The sequence below is a fragment of the Danio rerio genome, chromosome 13 (assembly GCF_052040795.2).
Source record: "Danio rerio strain M-AB ecotype USA chromosome 13, GRCz13ab, whole genome shotgun sequence".
In the NCBI taxonomy this organism is placed as follows: domain Eukaryota; kingdom Metazoa; phylum Chordata; class Actinopteri; order Cypriniformes; family Danionidae; genus Danio; species Danio rerio.
Window position 1 is genome coordinate 32,199,913 of NC_141033.1, and position 18,880 is coordinate 32,218,792.

General features: G+C 33.6%; 1 protein-coding gene across 6 annotated transcripts in view; it reads right to left on the reverse strand.

Annotated features, from left to right (window-relative positions):
- Positions 1-18,880, reverse strand: part of cdhr1a (cadherin-related family member 1a) — a 221,458-nt gene that overhangs the window by 170,033 nt on the left and 32,545 nt on the right. For all 6 annotated transcript variants that reach the window (XM_087277818.1, XM_087277823.1, XM_087277814.1 and 3 more), the window contains one exon: positions 17,341-17,437. The gene's annotated coding sequence lies outside the window, so the exon portion shown is untranslated. The remainder of the gene's footprint in view (positions 1-17,340; positions 17,438-18,880) is intronic.

The following is an 18,880-nucleotide window of genomic DNA, read 5'->3' on the forward strand; positions in this document are numbered from 1 at the left end:
CTCAAAGTATAATATCTCTTTTAATCCATGTCTACATGTGCACGGCACAAAGGGTATTTTATTCTAAATAAACTGACTGTATTTACATTTAGCATGAAAATTACAAAAGGACAAAAATTTATCTGCAATAAGAAGACGAAAGAGCCTTAATATTATTATTATTATTATTACTGTTATTATAAAAGAAAATTCACTGTATTTAGAATAAATTACATGCTGGGTACAGAGCTAAATAAAGCTAGAATATCTAAAAATATATGTTTACCAACTACTAACAAATAGGGCTATGCGATTTGGGGAAAATATCTAATTGCAAATGTTTTAAACACATATTGGGATTTCGATTTGATTTGAGATTTAATTGTGTAGTCAAGCTTCAGTTGAAGATCCTGTATCGTAGCTTCAATGTGTGTTAGTTGAAAAAAAGGAACTGAAAACATAGTAACTTACTCCAACATTTATTCAAATTTGCTTATAAACATTCAGAAATTAGTACAGTAGTGAGTTAAGGTGTTAGTTATCTCCTATGTATTTTCATATGGTGTAACAGCTGCAAACAACTCTAAAATTGTACTTTGCTGTTGCTTGCTACTAGATTGAGTGTCACTAGCCATACTTTTAGTTGACTTTTTAGCAAGACGCTCCATAGCCAACTCTAATGCTTTTTCAGGTGCTAGTTGTTTTATTTCTTTGTGCTGTGGCAACAATTCTGAGACAGCTCTTACAAATGACCTGTTTTTATTCAGTGTCTGTGATCTTGAAAGCAAAATAATCCCATATTACTGCGGTTTTTCTTTAATATTAATTTGTCTTTTAATGCTTCTGAAGCGGTTGACGCAATCATCCCACTTGCATGACATCCTGTTACTTTGTTTTATTGTGGGCTTTCAGAATAGGTCACGCAATTCTGATTGGGCAGAACGAAAGTGTGCTCACTCAATTGGATAGTAAGACTGTCACACACAGATGGAAGTCACTAATTTACTCTGGGTGGGGTAAATTATACAATACATATATACATATATATATATATATATATAATTTTTTTTTTATTATTTCATACAGCAGCCTCTTTCGATTAGCTAATTGCAACGTTTCAAATTGCGATTGCGATTCGATTAATCGCACAGCCCTACTGATAAATGCAGAAAAAAACATTTAATTTTTATCTTTAATTTAAAAAAGAAATGAAGAATAAAAGAAAAAAAGGATTAATACCAACCACCACAACCCAGTCTTTTCTTCTTATTATGGTCTTTTCTTAACATTTTTATTATTATCATAATAAAACATTCTTTATTTATTATCGTTTATTATCACACTTAGAAACTGATAAAAAAAATGTGAACAAATTAATAAAAATTGTCACCAACACAATTTCTAAATGTACACTGCACAAAGAGCCTTTTCTTACTATTGTAATAATAATAATAATAATAATAATAATAATAATAATAATAAGAGCTTGACATTATCACCTGCCAAATGCAGGTAGATTTCAGCTGTTGCAGGTTAGACAGCCTCTCTTACTAACACTTTTGGCTGGTTGAATTAAAAACATTTTTTTTTTATTGTAGTTCTTAAAAGCAGGGTTCGACAATAAGGATGGCCCAATATGCATATATGCAATGTGCAATAAAGAAGCAGTACTAGTGACAAACAGTGTACACGCGAGCAAAAGAAAGCAGGTGAACACCAAATGAGAGGATGATCAATCGAGCGCAGATGTGATGTGATGTGAAAAAATGTTTTTTTGCAACCAACAGCAGTTGGCACTTACGCTTTAACCATTCTATGAACAGATTATTATTAGCCTAACCATGTGCACGCAATCATATGTTCTTTATCACACAATGTGCCTGTTTTTAACCTGCTTTCTTTTGCTTAGTAATATATATATATATATATATATATATATATATATATATATATATATATATATATATATATGAAATTTTTTTATGTTAAAAGTTTTTTTTGTTTTTTTTTTTAAGAAAAAAATTTTTTTTAATAAAAAGTGCATGGTTTACAGCTATATTTTGCTTGTTTTTGCATAATTATAAAAATATATATATATATATATATATATATATATATATATATATATATATATATATATATGAAATTTTTTTATGTTAAAAGTTTTTTTTGTTTTTTTTTAAGAAAAAAATTTTTTTAATAAAAAGTGCATGGTATACAGCTATATTTTGCTTGTTTTTGCATAATTATTTAAAATAAATAAATAAATAAAAAAAAAAATATATATATATATATATATATATATATATATATATATATATATATATATATATATATATATATATATATGAAATTTTTTTATGTTAAAAGTTTTTTTTGTTTTTTTTTTTAAGAAAAAAAATTTTTTAATAAAAAGTGCATGGTATACAGCTATATTTTGCTTGTTTTTGCATAATTATTTAAAAAAAAAAAAAATATATATATATATATATATATATATATATATATATATATATATTTGGTATGGTCAGAGAAAATGTGATAAAATTTAAGAAAATAAATCTTTCGTGTTGAGCTCTGAAAAGAGAATTAAAACTAATTGCAATGCAACACTATGAAACCACAACCCATTTGCTCAATGTTAAAGTTTATGCATGTAATTTATATTTTCCTATCAACAAAATTGTGGCTAGTGAAAATGGCGAGTGGCAAGCAATGTTGGAAAACTCCTAGCCACAGTGGCTGGTAATCAAAAAAGTTAATGTCAGGCCCTGATAAAAATTATAATAATAGTAGTAATAATAATGATAATAATAATAATAATAATAATAATAATAATAATAATAATGCTGATAATAATAATCTGTATTTAGAATAAACTATGTGATTAATAATTAGTAAAAAAATATATATAAAAATGTGCATGAAAATAAAATATAAATATACTGTAATTGAAATAATCGTTATAATTGATTAGTAAAAAAAGTATGAAACAATATGCAGAATAGAATAGAATAGAATAGAATAGAATAGAATAGAATAGAATAGAATAGAATAGAATAGAATAGATGCTTTTAAACAAAAAAGGGCAATTCCAGACAGGTCACAAGAACCGAAGAAAAAAAAAAAAAAAAACACAACCTGGATTAGCCATTAACTTCATTTCCCAGTGACAGGCAACCTAACCTGAACGCAAAGACAAGCTATACACAACACAAGACATCAGCTGATGAAACTAAAAAACAGAGAGGGTTTATTTAGTCTCTCTATTGCTCTGCATTTAACCCACATCATACGATATCGCAAAGTGCAAACAGTTTTTAATAACCAGAGGGTGTCAGGCTGCATCAGGAGGGCAGTCGACTGCTGCAGCATAACCAAATGTTACTGAAGAAAACAGCATGTCACAGTGCCGTTTGACATGGTGAAATGAGATTAGATGGAATTCATTTCTAAGTGGAGAAAATTACAGGCCTGCTCGTGCTCTCTGGCCCACCCCCATCGGCCCACAACAGACGCAGTCAGGCATGAAAGCTGACATGCTCGTGGAATGACCTGACCGCTACTGCCACGACCGGGACGCCAGGAGGAAACTCTATTGTTTTAAGCTCTGGGAGACACGGCGTGAACGCTTGGTTCCGGTGTAAATGGGATGAAACACAAGTGCTATATTATTAACTGAAATGTTGCTTTAATAATTTCAAATGGTATTTTAAACAGCACTTTCAGCATTTAAAAACTAAAGAAACTGAATACAACAAAAAGAAAGTAATTGTGTCTTTCTACTTTAAAATGTGTTACTGGTCATTTGTTTGTAGAATGTACTAGCATATAAATATTCAAAATAAATGTTATTTAAATAAACAGATGCTAATATTGAGAGCCTCTCTATCTATCTATCTATCTATCTATCTATCTATCTATCTATCTATCTATCTATCTATCTATCTATCTATCTATACTGCAAATATATATCTATCTATAATATGTCTATAATACAGCTATCTAACTATATTGTGTAAAGTTAAGCCAAAATAAAATGAGTAGACTGATTTGTAACACTTTGCAAAAATGGCTAGCTTGGGTTGGCATATGTCACTGTGTTTATTAATTAATATTTATTAAGATTAGTTATAGTTAATAAACATATTGCTATTCATTGTTTACGTTTATGTAAGTTAGCTTGGCTCCATTAAATTATAATTGCTACCTAATTACATTACATTCAAATTTTAATGTTGAAAATTTACATAAATGTTTAAGACATTTTCAATCATTATAACTTCACTGTAAAAATTATTTTTAGCAGTTAGTCATGACAGCGTGTCTTTAGTTTAGCTAATTTTAAATATGTAGTTTTAACAAACAGCATATGTTATTTGAGCCTATCAATCTATCTATCTACTGTATCTATCTATCCATCCATCCATCTAGCTATATAAATACAGCTAACCATATTGTGTATAGTTCAGCTAAAATAAAATGTTTAGATCGATTTGTAACACTTGCAAAAATGGTTGGCATTGGTAAGCATATTTGTTACAAAGTTTATTAATTTATCTATATTGAGATTGATTATTAAACATATTGCTATTTGTTGTTTAGGTATACATTAGTTAGCTTGGTTCCATCAAATTGAAATGTTAATGTTGAACATTTACATAAATGTTTAGACATATTTTCAATCATTATAACTAACTACACACTTTACCTATTAATATTTGAATTAACTATGGTACATTATTAACTAAAAAAAAGTACATTATAAAGTGCTTTCAACTGATTTAATTAAACATCAAATAAAGCACTTAAATATGCTAACTCAAAAATTCCAACATTTGAGCTTTCATGTGCAATTGTTAATTAACTCGATTACTAAAAAAATACTTTATAAAATACATTTACTTAAAAGGATAATAAATAGATAAATTAATTAAGTGTAGTCATCAGTGTGCACTTTTATTGTGCCCTTGCCTTTTCAAACCCATTAATGACAGTTTATAACTTGTCTTTTAAGTAATTTTATAACGTATTATTTTGGGGTTTGTAAAAAATATACATATATCATATATGATTATGTATCAAACCGAATAGTAACATGATTTATATTGTTACGAAATATGCAGTTAAGTTCAGCACATTTCCTTATTTCACATTTTATGCCTATGCCCTGATATTTAAAATCTACCAAGGAGACCTTCACCTCCAAGGAATTTAAATTCATGTCTCAGTAATGCTCAAGCATTAAAATGACACCTTATGAAAGGGGCCCCCGATCTTGTCCGGACTTAGAAAAAAAGAAGTGTCGGCCTCCCACAGGCAGGGTCTGCTTGAAGGTGAGAAGGTTAGCGAGTCTTTTTGGCCACACAGATCTTGGCCTTGGAGAGGCTGCCATAATGAATGCTAATTATATAGCCATCTGTGAGGTGGGCTGTGTTATGTAGACACCTGTTCATTAAGACGACACAGAAGATTTTGGAAAAACTTTTTTCCCTTTTCGAAAGAGCTTAAGACAGAATGATGAATGTCGTGAGCTATTGTGCACTTAAAGGGATTATACAAAAAATCCACCTTAAAAACACTAACTCCTGGAGAACTGACAAAACGTCTCCTTTTGCGGAACACAACAAGTCTGACTAATGTCCTTATTGAAACAATATGTCCTAAAACAGAACTTGCGAGGACGGCAGGTGATTGATTTTTTTCTTCTTTTTTTTTTTCTTTTTTTTTTTTGCAATACCTTTACAACTTTTGGGCCTCATTGGGCTAACCACATTAGGTGGAGGAGTTGAAGAGGAAGCCAATAAAATCCTCATGGATGTTTGCACACTAGGATTGGAGTCTGTCAATTGACTGCCCCTAAGAGGTGATTTGCCATTACTGAGCCATAGGAAACAAATGAGGCCATTTCCTCTGCCAGCTTCCCATCTGAGCTGTCAATACACACTCACACACGGCAAGATGCTGAGAGGAAGCCTTTCCATCCCAGTCAGAGATGAACTGCAGTCGCTTTTCTTTGAAATCGCAACAGCAGCTTCATTATGTATCTTTTTTTATTCATCAATAGTGGCTATTTTTATAGATATCAAATAACGAGGATATTTTTTATTATTTACTAATTTCCTTCAGTGTACAAATGTTAAATTAAAATCATTACACCACAATCTTAACATGTAGTGTTTGCAAGATTGTGAATGATTAATAGTTTTAGATTTTCTTTTAAAATATGATCTAAAATGTTTTAAATCTAGACATGCGACGGTATCAATTATTCCTGTTGACATAACCCTTAAAGCTCACGATATGTTACAATCAAAATATTGATTTAAGCTTTTCCTTCGGTGCACAAATGTTAAAGAGCCCATATTATGGGTTTTTGAAAATTCCCCTCCATGTAGTGTGTAACACAGCTCTAAGTGAAGTGAAGTATCCAGCTAAGGCTTAAATCTGTAAGAATACAGTGTTTAAAACGGTTGATTCATCTATAAAAGAGTCGACTCATAGTGCTTCGAACGAGTCGCCTTGATACCGACTCATTAGGTGTTTCGCCATGACGTACGAACGAAACAAAGTTATTCACGTGCACGCGCAAACCCGGGAGATTTCAAACCTGAGGCCCCGCCCTCTGACGCAGGAACCCAGACACACACACACACCCACAAACACACGCACACCCACAAACACACGCACACAAACATGCCGGTCGATTGAAGTAACACTGCAGATGGACATTATATTGAGTCTCTACCCAAAGATGAAACATCAGCATTATAGCCAAGCAGTTGGAAACTTCTGGAAGCTACATGCTACAAAGAATACTTCATCTGAGTTTGTTAAAGGAAGGATCAGTAAAGAGTAACTGATGGACGTCAGGATGGGTTTCTTCCATTTCTCAAGTGTAAGTACGTGCGGTTAAAGTTGTTGCCTCGTTTACTCTAGCTTGCAAATGTATTTAGTTGTGATTTGTTACTTGTAACCGCGTGTACTGTATCAGGTTAACTGGATATATTATCTTATCGCGTGCAAAGTCACGTTAAAAACGCGACGCGTGCTGTTTGTTTATGGAGCTCCGTGCTAGAGTTCTGCTCCCGCGATTTATTCGGAAATTTATTCCCGCGCCGCAGAAATCTGGCGCGGGGACAGCCGCGGGAATAAATTTCCGAATAAATCGCGGGAGCGGTCGGTAACGGGTTTAATTTGGGACGGGAGCGGGCTGTCTAGCAATATCACGGATATTGCTATGCGAATTAGAAAGAGAGTCTGCGTGGTGCTTGTGTGTGTGTTAGTGCGCACGCGCGCGTATGAGAGAGAGCGAGAGAGAGAGAGAGAGAGAGAGAGAGAGAGAGAGAGAGAGAGAGAGAGCGAACGAACGAATGAACGAACGAGCTTTGTGCTGTGTGTGTGTGTTTATACTTGGCTGTCTGGACTGTATACTGGGTGATTTTTGGTTGTGTTCTCCGCTCTAGCGGGACCGGGCGCGGCGGGCAGAAAACGGAGCGGGTTCTCAGGCTAAAACCTGGCGGGTGCGGGCGGAAGCGGGAGCGTTGTCATCCGGAGGTGTGTGTGTGTTTTTGTGTGTGTGTGGTATGGCGAGTACACGACTGTCTCCTTCGTTCGGTTATCCGTGGCACTATCCACTCGCCATAGTGTGGCAGCTAAACTCCACGCCTACACTATCGAGCGTGTATGAACTGTGATTACTTTTTAAATTGCTGATTAACTATTGGCCATTTCCCTCTCTGACTGAAGGCAGTCGACCAATCACGACAGACTGTCATCGGTCCAATCAGCGCAGATTAGCTCCGCGCTAAGGAGGGGTTTGGGAACAAATGAATCACTGGACGATTCATACAGGAGTCGCTGGGATAATTAGCTAAAAATAAATGCAGATTATAAGACCATGAAAGTGTTTTTTGACCTTGCATGCATATTAGACTGTTGTTTGAGACCCTTACAACCAGGATATGACCCTATTTCATGTATAATATGGGCTCTTTAAATTAAAATCACAACACAATCTAAACATGTACTTAAAAGCTTGTAAATGTTTAATAATTTAAGTCAGATTTTCTTTTTAAAAAACTACAATGTTATAAATCGAGGTATATGGCTATGAAATATTTCAGTTGACAACACTTAAAGCTTTTATTACGATATGGTATAATCAATATATTGTAATAAGCTGCAAAAAATATATATATTTTTTTGCATTTCTTTATTGTAGATAGATGTTCAGAGTACCCAGCTGAACAGGAGACAGAGTAAACACAGTTTAAAGATTAAATTTAAGTAAAATTAAGGCTGGACAATAATTCGATAACGATAATTATGACGATATACACTTTTTCGATAAAGTAATAGTGACAGTTTGATAATGTTTATACACTATGTGTAACGCGCAGGCATTTTGCAGCCAGCACTTCCACATGCCACACGTAGTATACAGTGCCATACAGCGTCAGTAAGAAAAGTTTCAGCAGGAAAAAAATTACAATAAAGTGGTGACGCGGTGGCACAGTAGGTAATGCTGTCGCCTCTCAGCAAGAAGGTCGCTGGTTCGAGCCTCGGTTGGGTTAGTTGACATTTCTGTGTGGAGTTTGCATGTTCTCCTCATATTCCCGTGGGTTTCTATCGGGTGCTTCAGTTTCCCCCCTATTCCAAAGACATGCGGTACAGGTGAATTGGGTAGGCTAAATGGTCCATAGTGTATGAGTGTGAATGAGTGTGTATGGATGTTTCCCACAGATGGGTTGCAGCTGGAAGGGCATCCGCTGCCTAAAACATGTGCTGGATAAGTTGGCAGTTCATTCTGCTGTGCCGACCCCGGATTAATAAAGGGACTAAGCCGAAAAAAAAATGAATGAATGAATAATAATATGGTCACAGTCACAGACAATGTTGACAAGAAACGTCACTAAACAGTCTGGAGCTTCATAGTTTTTTGCAATCCAACATAAAACAGAGCAACATGCACTGCAAACTGTACAGATGACTCGTGCCATCAAAAACAGGAAACACCACAAACCTGTTTCATCATTTAAAACAATGCCATTCTTTTAAAGAGGCTAAAAAATTAAAAACCCAAACAAGTGTTGGTAAATGGGGACTATGCCTGTCGCAATAATCAATGTATCGACTTATCGCACAACACATGGACATGACCTCAATCATTTTTGATGATGCAATATATATCGCCCATACATAAAAAAACAATTCTAGCATATTTACTATACAGTAAATTACTTTGGTATATTTTCATGTGTGTGCGACAACTAAAAATAGATCTGGTAAATATAGCAAATATCTCTATATTTATTTATTTATTAAGGATATGCGTTTTCACATTCTGATTTCAGTGCCTGGTTATTCAATTGTTAAAATAACTATAATTAAATGATATATCCTTAAGAATAAGATATGATGTGTTCTTTGGAAGAGTGTACTTGCATTGTGATGATATTATGTTGTCATTCTGGCATTATATAATGAGTGGCATACAACGGTCTTGAAATGACAATATATTTGGTGCAATATATCATACAACAAAAAATAGATATCGTGGCAGGCCTAACTGGGACCATCTACAAGCATCAGCGCAACTACCCAACAGAGCCTCATGTCATCATTTTCATAAGTTGTGTACATTTAAAATCAATAGTGAGAAGCAGTTGCATTTGTTACTAAAGTTATGTTAATGATAGTTTAAGAAATACAACACAAAAATACAATAGTTTAGTTAAACTAATGTTAACAGATGGTGCCTTATAATTGGTCTATAAAGAATCAGAACATATTTAAAAATCAATATCTCTAACGTGTTGTAGGCAGAATTACTGTGAACATTTTTATGGTTTAAAATAAGTTGCCTGTTAAGTCTTCAAATACAACCGTGAATACAGCAATAGAACTATTCCTATTATAAGTATAAAAAATAAATAATTATGTATGGAATTAAGCATTTTTTTTATATAATATAAATTCATTATTATTTTATTGAATATCATCACGTCTACAAAACATGATGCTAATTTTATAAAATGTGAGTTCCCTCTCATGCTCTTATTCCTAGAGCCTAGCATATCCCTCACTTATCGGAATAAGGTAAGCAGTATTAAGCTGTTAAATCTCTAAATCAGAAGGATATGCACAGCTAAAGCGATAACATCATCTTTAAAAATAAAGTGCTACAAATCTTGTTCGTATCAGCGTTAAAAACATCTCAGCTCCGACTGGATAGAATGTGTTAAACTAAATGAACTGCGGGCATGAAAAATAAGCATTTAGCTTTAAATCCAGTTGATTTTGAGATGCGCTTATCTGTCTTAATGCCTTCGTCTCCGATTTAAGAGGCTGAAGACGCCTAAATGTCACATAATTCAAGATGTTAGCTTATGACTGCTCAGTTTCAAATTACCCCAGCGTGTGATTCAAAACAGAAAACATGTTAAAGCAGCCCAATTACGGCACTGATTTATTGATTTTGCAGAGTGAGATGAGGCTAAGTTGATGACAGGCTCTTTGACATATCAGTGCTGCACTTCAAATTAAGTACTAGAGGACTATTTTTCACAGCGATCACGTGTGACGATTGCCACTAAGGCTATATTTATATTTTTACAGGGTTTAGAAAACAGCAGATTGACTTAACTCTGACAAAATAACTGCCTCATGAAATATATCACCCGACCTGGTTACTCTGATACGCTGAATTAAACTGTACCAGCATGCAAATATTTGACCTTTACAAAAATAACAACGCAGAGAAAGCGACAAATGTAACTGGGGGGAAAAATGGTGAAATCATTCTGTCATACAATCCCACAGCAGATTACAAAAATAGGCCAAAATGTTATAACGTCTGCCATCGCATGCAAAAAAAAAAAAAAAAAGCCTCCGATTCTAACAAATGCTCAGGTGAATTGAGTCCTCGGGCTCCAATCTGCCTTTTCCAGATCTCAAAGACAAATTGAAGGGGCCATCTCTCTCATTAAAAAGTCTAAATAATCGCCATATGCATTGCTATTATTAGAGAGCCAACAGAACACTTCCCATTTTCAAAGTTAAATTACCAAGTATAACCTTAATTGGTGAGAAGCGTTGTTTAGCGGATGGCATCGAGAGGACACAGAGAAGATAATTCAACAGATGGCTTAGTCTTATGACTTGTGTTAACACCTTCCACGTATAATGAAGTGATAATTGCTTTTCTAATATATAATGGGACTAGCAGAATACCAGCAGTAATGCAAACAGATTAACGCACTGAAGACAGATAAACACACATGGTATTCAATGTCACTGTTAAGTAGCATGAAAAACAAAACAAGGTAGGGGACACAAAGAGCGGTCACACTGAGAAGCACATAAACAATAAGGCTGAAGTTTCTATTCACTTCCAGTGGTATTCTGGCCTCAAACGCTTGGGAGATTAGACCGAGCACAAGATGACATGAGAAGGGAGGACAAAAAAAAAAAAAAAGAGCAAGGGGACTTCTTTATGCTTGTCTGCTAGCATCTCAAAGGATCTGGGAAGTCATGTTGGACCTCCCCGAGATCATTCAGATCTAAACGCCAGCTAAAGGTGGATGGTGCATTAAGGTTGGTTCAAAGTTCAACAATTTCTGTGTTAAAAGTTTTACTGTCAGAGTCTCCCTCAATAACTAACGTGAGATTTATACTGTGTGTTATTTATAGTTATGATTTACATTCCTGTGATTTTTTGGTATACAAAAAAAGAAAAACATTTGTTGGTGAGTGTGAAATTTCAATTGGAACTGATGTAAACATCTTCAAATTCAGTTAAATACATTGTGGGCACCTTAAAAACATCATTGCTACACCTCCGTGAAGTTGGCACCCCATAAAAACAAATAATCCCCAAAACTATGCCATTCGTTTGTGCTACGTTTGTGCTGATTTGTGCCGCAAAAACGAACGTTTGTGCTGGTTTGGGGTCTGAGATATTAAGCATTATTTTTTTAACCGTGTGACGTCACTCTCCACCCCATGTTGCGCAATTGACTACAAAACAGCACAGGTCGTTTGTGCTCGGTTTGTGCTGGTTTGTGCCGTTAAAACGAACACGGTATCTGTTTTCCTCTTTTAGATATAAGCAAAATATTTCGGGAGCCGTGACGTCACTCTCCACCCCATTTCCTCCAAATCGCACAATACTGGTATCATTCGTTTGTGCTGGGTTTGTGCTGGTTTGTGCCGTTAATATAAACACTTTATCTATTTTCGTTGTTTAGATATAATCAAAATATTTCGGGAGCCGTGACGTCATTCTCCACCCCATGTTGTCTAAATCACACCAAACTGGTCTCATTCGTTTGTGCTCGGTTTGTGCTGGTTTGTGCCGTTAAAATAAACACTTTATCTATTTTTATTGTTTAGATATTGCCTTATCAAAACATTTCGGGAGCCGTGACGTCACTCTCCACTAAAGGTTGTCTAAATTGCACAAAGCAGGTGTCATATGTTAGTGCTGGATTTGTGCTGGTTTGTGCCGTTAAAATAAACGCTTTATCTATGTTTATTGATTAGATATTGCCTAATCAAAACATTTTGGGAGCCGCGACGTCACTCAGCGCCCCATTATTTCCTCTAAATTGCACAAAACAGGTGTCATATGTTAGTGCTGGATTTGTGCTGGTTTGTGCCATAACAATTAACACTTTATCTATGTTTATTGATTAAATATTGCCTAATTAAAACATTTCGGGAGCCGCGACGTTACTCAGCGCCCCATATTTCCTCTAAAATGCACAAAACAGGTGACATTCTTTAGTGCTGGATTTGTGCTGGTTTATGCCATTAAAATAAACACTTTATCTGTTTGTATTGTTTAGATATTGCCTAATCAAAACACTTTGGGAGCCGCGACGTCACTCTCCACTAAAGGTTGTCTAAATTGCACAAAGCAGGTGTCATATGTTAGTGCTGGATTTGTGCTGGTTTGTGCCGTTAAAATAAACGCTTTATCTATGTTTATTGATTAGATATTGCCTAATCAAAACATTTTGGGAGCCGCGACGTCACTCAGCGCCCCATTATTTCCTCTAAATTGCACAAAACAGGTGTCATATGTTAGTGCTGGATTTGTGCTGGTTTGTGCCATAACAATTAACACTTTATCTATGTTTATTGATTAAATATTGCCTAATTAAAACATTTCGGGAGCCGCGACGTTACTCAGCGCCCCATATTTCCTCTAAAATGCACAAAACAGGTGACATTCTTTAGTGCTGGATTTGTGCTGGTTTATGCCATTAAAATAAACACTTTATCTGTTTGTATTGTTTAGATATTGCCTAATCAAAACACTTTAGGAGCCGCGACGTAACTCTATATTGCACAAAACAGGTGTCATTCAATTGTGCTGGTTTTGCCATTTATAAACACTTTATCTGTTTTCCTTGTTTGGATTTAACCAAAATATTTGGTTAGATTTGTGCTGGTTTGTGCCATGAAAATGAACAACAGATATTTATATTTGTGTACAAATATGTTACTTTCGTTTTTGCTCGTTTGTGCTGCAAAAATATTATTTGTATAAAAATTATATCAGATCATTAAGAGGTCTCTCCACCCCAGTTGCTACATATTTACTAAAATAGTCTCATTTGTGTTATGACATATTAAAAAATTGCCAATATATGACAGAAGATTGGGATATATGACAGAAGATTGTGATACAACATGAGGCATATTAAATTCATAGGCCTACTTTCCACTGACTGAAAATCATCCACCCGCACAGTTGGCCTCAAACTAAAATATTATTCGTATATTTTTCTTGGAAAAAATATCTTTTTGAAACAACTTTCGTATATAGTTTGTCTCTTTAAAAGGCGCTTTTCCAATCGTTCGGACCCTTTTTTATGCTGAGCTGTTTTTTTATGAATGTGGCTCACATTCCGTGCCAAACCAGGTAAGACAGCAAATCAATTTTATTTGGAGGGAAAATTACCTAAATTTAACGTGATGAATGAAAATGATTGGAGGGGAAATAAATTTATCAAAAATTTCATACATTAAGGAAAAATAAACAATGATAATAAAACAATAATAGTGCATTTGTATTATAGTGGCAGAAATATATTTTTTGAGAGGCCTTGGGCAAAATAAGCGTGCACTTTCACTAAAAAATATAGCACTTAAATTATTTCATTTTTAACAATCAATAAATTACACAGAGGTTTTATATCAAAAGTTGATAAAAATATAAAATATACATTTTGTTGGTAAAATAAGCATTTAAACAATGGCTGTTATTTATTTTAGTATTCAAACATTAAGTACCGATTTTTTCAAGTGAAATAAGAATGAAAATGAAACAACAGCATATCAGGATGTAAAGCATATTCATATTAAAGCAATTCCTGGTTGAGATTTTAGAAAATATAGCTACCCAGTATATATTAAAGATCACAGAGAAATTACATGTCCCCAAAAATGTCCAGTTTATATTTAACTGAATTGTATAAATATTCAAAATTGCTCATTTTATTTTTATTAAATTTTTGTTTAATATTTGTTATTTTTTTATTAGCAAAAACAATATCAACATTTAAGAATCTATATTCATTCATTCATTCATTCATTCATTTATTCGACTTGTTTATTGGTGCATATATAGGCTATAATTTAAATTATACAACAGTACCTTGGACAGCTACAGTGCCACTAAAGCTTTCAAACAAAAGTCCAAAAAACTAAAGTTTTAAAGTTTAAATTAATTTTCTCCGGTGACGGCCGACATCACAACACGCCGTATAACCGTCCTTCAGGTGGTAGCCTATAGCCGGCATTAAATTACAAAACAAGCTGTCTGGGCCTTGAATTAAAAAACTTTAGTTATTTCCTCATTGTTTAAAGAGTCTACAAGTTATTAAATATAAAATAAATATAATAATATTAATAATAATGACAATAATAAGAAGACTAAGGATAACTAAAATATAACAAAATATTACATGTTTATCTTTTATTAAACCGAATCAAAATGGTCAAAATAACATCCTACAGCCCGTGATAAAAAAGCACAGTGTTTACCAATTAAGTGAATGTAAATATTTTATATGATTGTTGTTATTGTTATTATTATTATTAATTGTAATTAATTAATCAATTATTTATTGTTATTTTATTGCCATTTGGACATTGTTCTTTTACTGTATGACAAACAACACAATCACGAAAACCAAAACTTATCTGTAGAAAACGCATAGCTATGTGTTTGCGTGTGTTATAATCTATTTTTCCCCATAAAATAAATAAATACTGACTAAATAAGTTAACTAAAGCTGCTTTACTTAAAAGTGGTAGGCCTACCTACCACAACAGAAAAGTTGAGGGTGCTAGTTTAAATACGAAAGCAGCCTAATATGGACGACCAGATGATAAGAGTATTTAAGAGAAAATCGCAGCATGGTTAAACAGGTAAAAAAATGTATATTAATACATTTTTATAAAATTAATAAATAAAACTAATAAAAATTCTATATATATTTTTTAAACATTTTTCCTCTATCGTTAAGCATGCTGGCTACTCATATGAGACTAAAACGAAGTAGATAAGTAAAGCAGGGTTGTAGCCAATTATCTTTATATTGGCCAAGCCCTTTTACTTGGATTAAATCTGTCAAAATGATGTTCGCATCCTTCATGCTTTTTCTAATAATAAAAAGATCTCAGAATAACCTTGGCCTAGGCTATCTAAAAAAAAATAAAGCATCTTAAACAAAATTTCTATCAGCCCAAACAAATTTAAATATTTTAAAATATGCGGGTAGCTGATATCATTATCTTTCATTCAATATTTTAATAAAAGAAGCAACACTAACGAAACTTTCAGGTACAATCCAGCACAAATGAAACGCACATAACGAGACTATTTTAGTAAATATGTAGCAACTGGGGTGGAGAGACCTCTTAATGATCTGATATAATTTTTTTACAAATAATATTTTTGCAGCACAAACGAGCAAAAACGAAAGTAACATATTTGTACACAAATATAAATATCTGTTGTTCATTTCCATGGCACAAACCAGCACAAATCTAACCAAATATTTTGGTTAAATCCAAACAAGGAAAACAGATAAAGTGTTTATAAATGGCAAAACCAGCACAATTGAATGACACCTGTTTTGTGCAATATAGAGTTACGTCGCGGCTCCCAAAGTGTTTTGATTAGGCAATATCTAAACAATACAAACAGATAAAGTGTTTATTTTAATGGCATAAACCAGCACAAATCCAGCACTAAAGAATGTCACCTGTTTTGTGCATTTTAGAGGAAATATGGGGCGCTGAGTAACGTCGCGGCTCCCGAAATGTTTTAATTAGGCAATATTTAATCAATAAACATAGATAAAGTGTTAATTGTTATGGCACAAACCAGCACAAATCCAGCACTAACATATGACACCTGTTTTGTGCAATTTAGAGGAAATAATGGGGCGCTGAGTGACGTCGCGGCTCCCAAAATGTTTTGATTAGGCAATATCTAATCAATAAACATAGATAAAGCGTTTATTTTAACGGCACAAACCAGCACAAATCCAGCACTAACATATGACACCTGCTTTGTGCAATTTAGACAACCTGGGGTGGAGAGTGACGTCACGGCTCCCGAAATGTTTTGATAAGGCAATATCTAAACAATAAAAATAGATAAAGTGTTTATTTTAACGGCACAAACCAGCACAAACCGAGCACAAACGAATGAGACCAGTTTGGTGTGATTTAGACAACATGGGGTGGAGAATGACGTCACGGCTCCCGAAATATTTTGATTATATCTAAACAACGAAAATAGATAAAGTGTTTATTTTAACGGCACAAACCAGCACAAACCCAGCACAAACGAATGATACCAGTGTTGTGCGATTTGGAGGAAATGGGGTGGAGAGTGACGTCACGGCTCCCGAAATATTTTGCTTATATCTAAAAGAGGAAAACAGATACCGTGTTCGTTTTAACGGCACAAACCAGCACAAACCGAGCACAAACGACCTGTGCTGTTTTGAAGTCAATTGCGCAACATGGGGTGGAGAGTGACGTCACACGGTTAAAAAAATAATGCTTAATATCTCAGACCCCAAACCAGCACAAACGTTCGTTTTTGCGGCACAAATCAGCACAAATGTAGCACAAACGAATGGCATAGTTTTGGGGATTATTTGTTTTTATGGGGTGCCAACTTCACGGAGGTCATTGCTACTAGGTATGAAAATATTATTGGATCACTTGCAGTTCTGTAAGCAATACACTGTAAATATGTTGACAGACTACACAACTGAAAATGTAAAAATTGCCTATAATAACAATAATAAAAATAAATTGCAGCCTTACCTCAAGCATAAAGAACAACATGTGCTTTTGAACGCCGCTTCAGGTAAAAGAAGAAAAGTCCATTGTTACAGTCCAGCTAACTCCAGTTCCACAGATACTGAAAATGCAGATAACATTGAGAGGTAAACAAAGGCTTTAAAGTCACCAACCCTTTATTCTCAAAAACAAATGCTACAACTGAAAGGCAAACATCTTGGTTCCAATTGTCACTGATAATAAAAAATAGATTAGATGAGTTTCAAAAAACATTAATAATACAGTTGAAGTAAGAATTATTAGCCCCCCCTGTTGATTTTTTCCCCAATTTCTGTATAACAGAGAGAAGATTCTCAACACATTTCTAAACATAATAGTTTTAATAACTGAATTTTATTAACTGATTTATTTTTTCTTCGCCATGATGACAGTAAATAATATTTACTAGATTTAAAGGCTTAACTAGGTTAGTTAGGCAGGATAGGGTAATTAGGCAAGTTATTTTATAACGATGGTTTGCTCTGCAGACTATTGAAAAAATGTATATAGCTTAAAGGGGCTAATAATTTTTACCTTAAATGTTTTTATTTTTTAATGAAAAACTGCTTTTATTCTAGTCGAAATAAAACAAATAAGTCTCTTCAGAAGAAAAAATATTATCAAACATCCTGTGAAAATGTCCTTGCTCGATAAAACATAATTTGGGAAATATATAAAAAAGAAAACATTTAAAGGGGGGCTAATTTTTCTGACTTTAACCGTATATTCATACTTTTATTTTGTAAACACGTTGTTGAGTTTAAACATTACATTAAAAAAAGTGACCTTGGACCTCAAAACCAGAAATAAATAAGCTTTCCATGGATTTATACCTTTTTAGAATAGGACATTATTTGGCAAAGAGACAACTATTTTGATTCTGAGGGTTAAAAAAAAATCTAAATTCTGAAAAGATTGCTTTTAAAATCATCCAAATGTTGTTCTTAGCTATGCATATTACTAATCATATATTGGGTTTTGTTATATTTACAGTAGGAACTTCCAAAATAAATAATGCCTATTCCAAATCGATAATTTTGACCCATACAGTGTAATTTTGACTATTTCTAAATTTAAGAATGTTTGTGTATATATGTTATATTGTGTAAAATATTACTAGTGCAAAAATCTGAAATTCTGTATTACTATACCGGCAACTTTTTAAAAAGACTTATAAAATATAGATGTGAAGAATATTCTGCAAACTCATCTTTAAATTACAATATAAAAAGGTCTGGATACTAACCACACATTAATTAAATTTAACAGTAAAACAGACCTCTGTAAAAAAGTGATATTTCTTTCATTGTCTTTGCTCATGCCAGTCTCAGAGTAATGCCACCTGTGCAAACCATGGTTTATTAAATTAAGTGCTTTTTAAGGTCAATATACTTCCCTAATAGCTTGTCACTTTTTATCACCATGGGTTTAGCTGTACCTTGATCCCCCCCATTCAGTAATTGTGCTCAACTCTGTCAGAGCTAATAGGCTCACCCTGTAATGTTTTTCAAATTTCAGCGTAGAC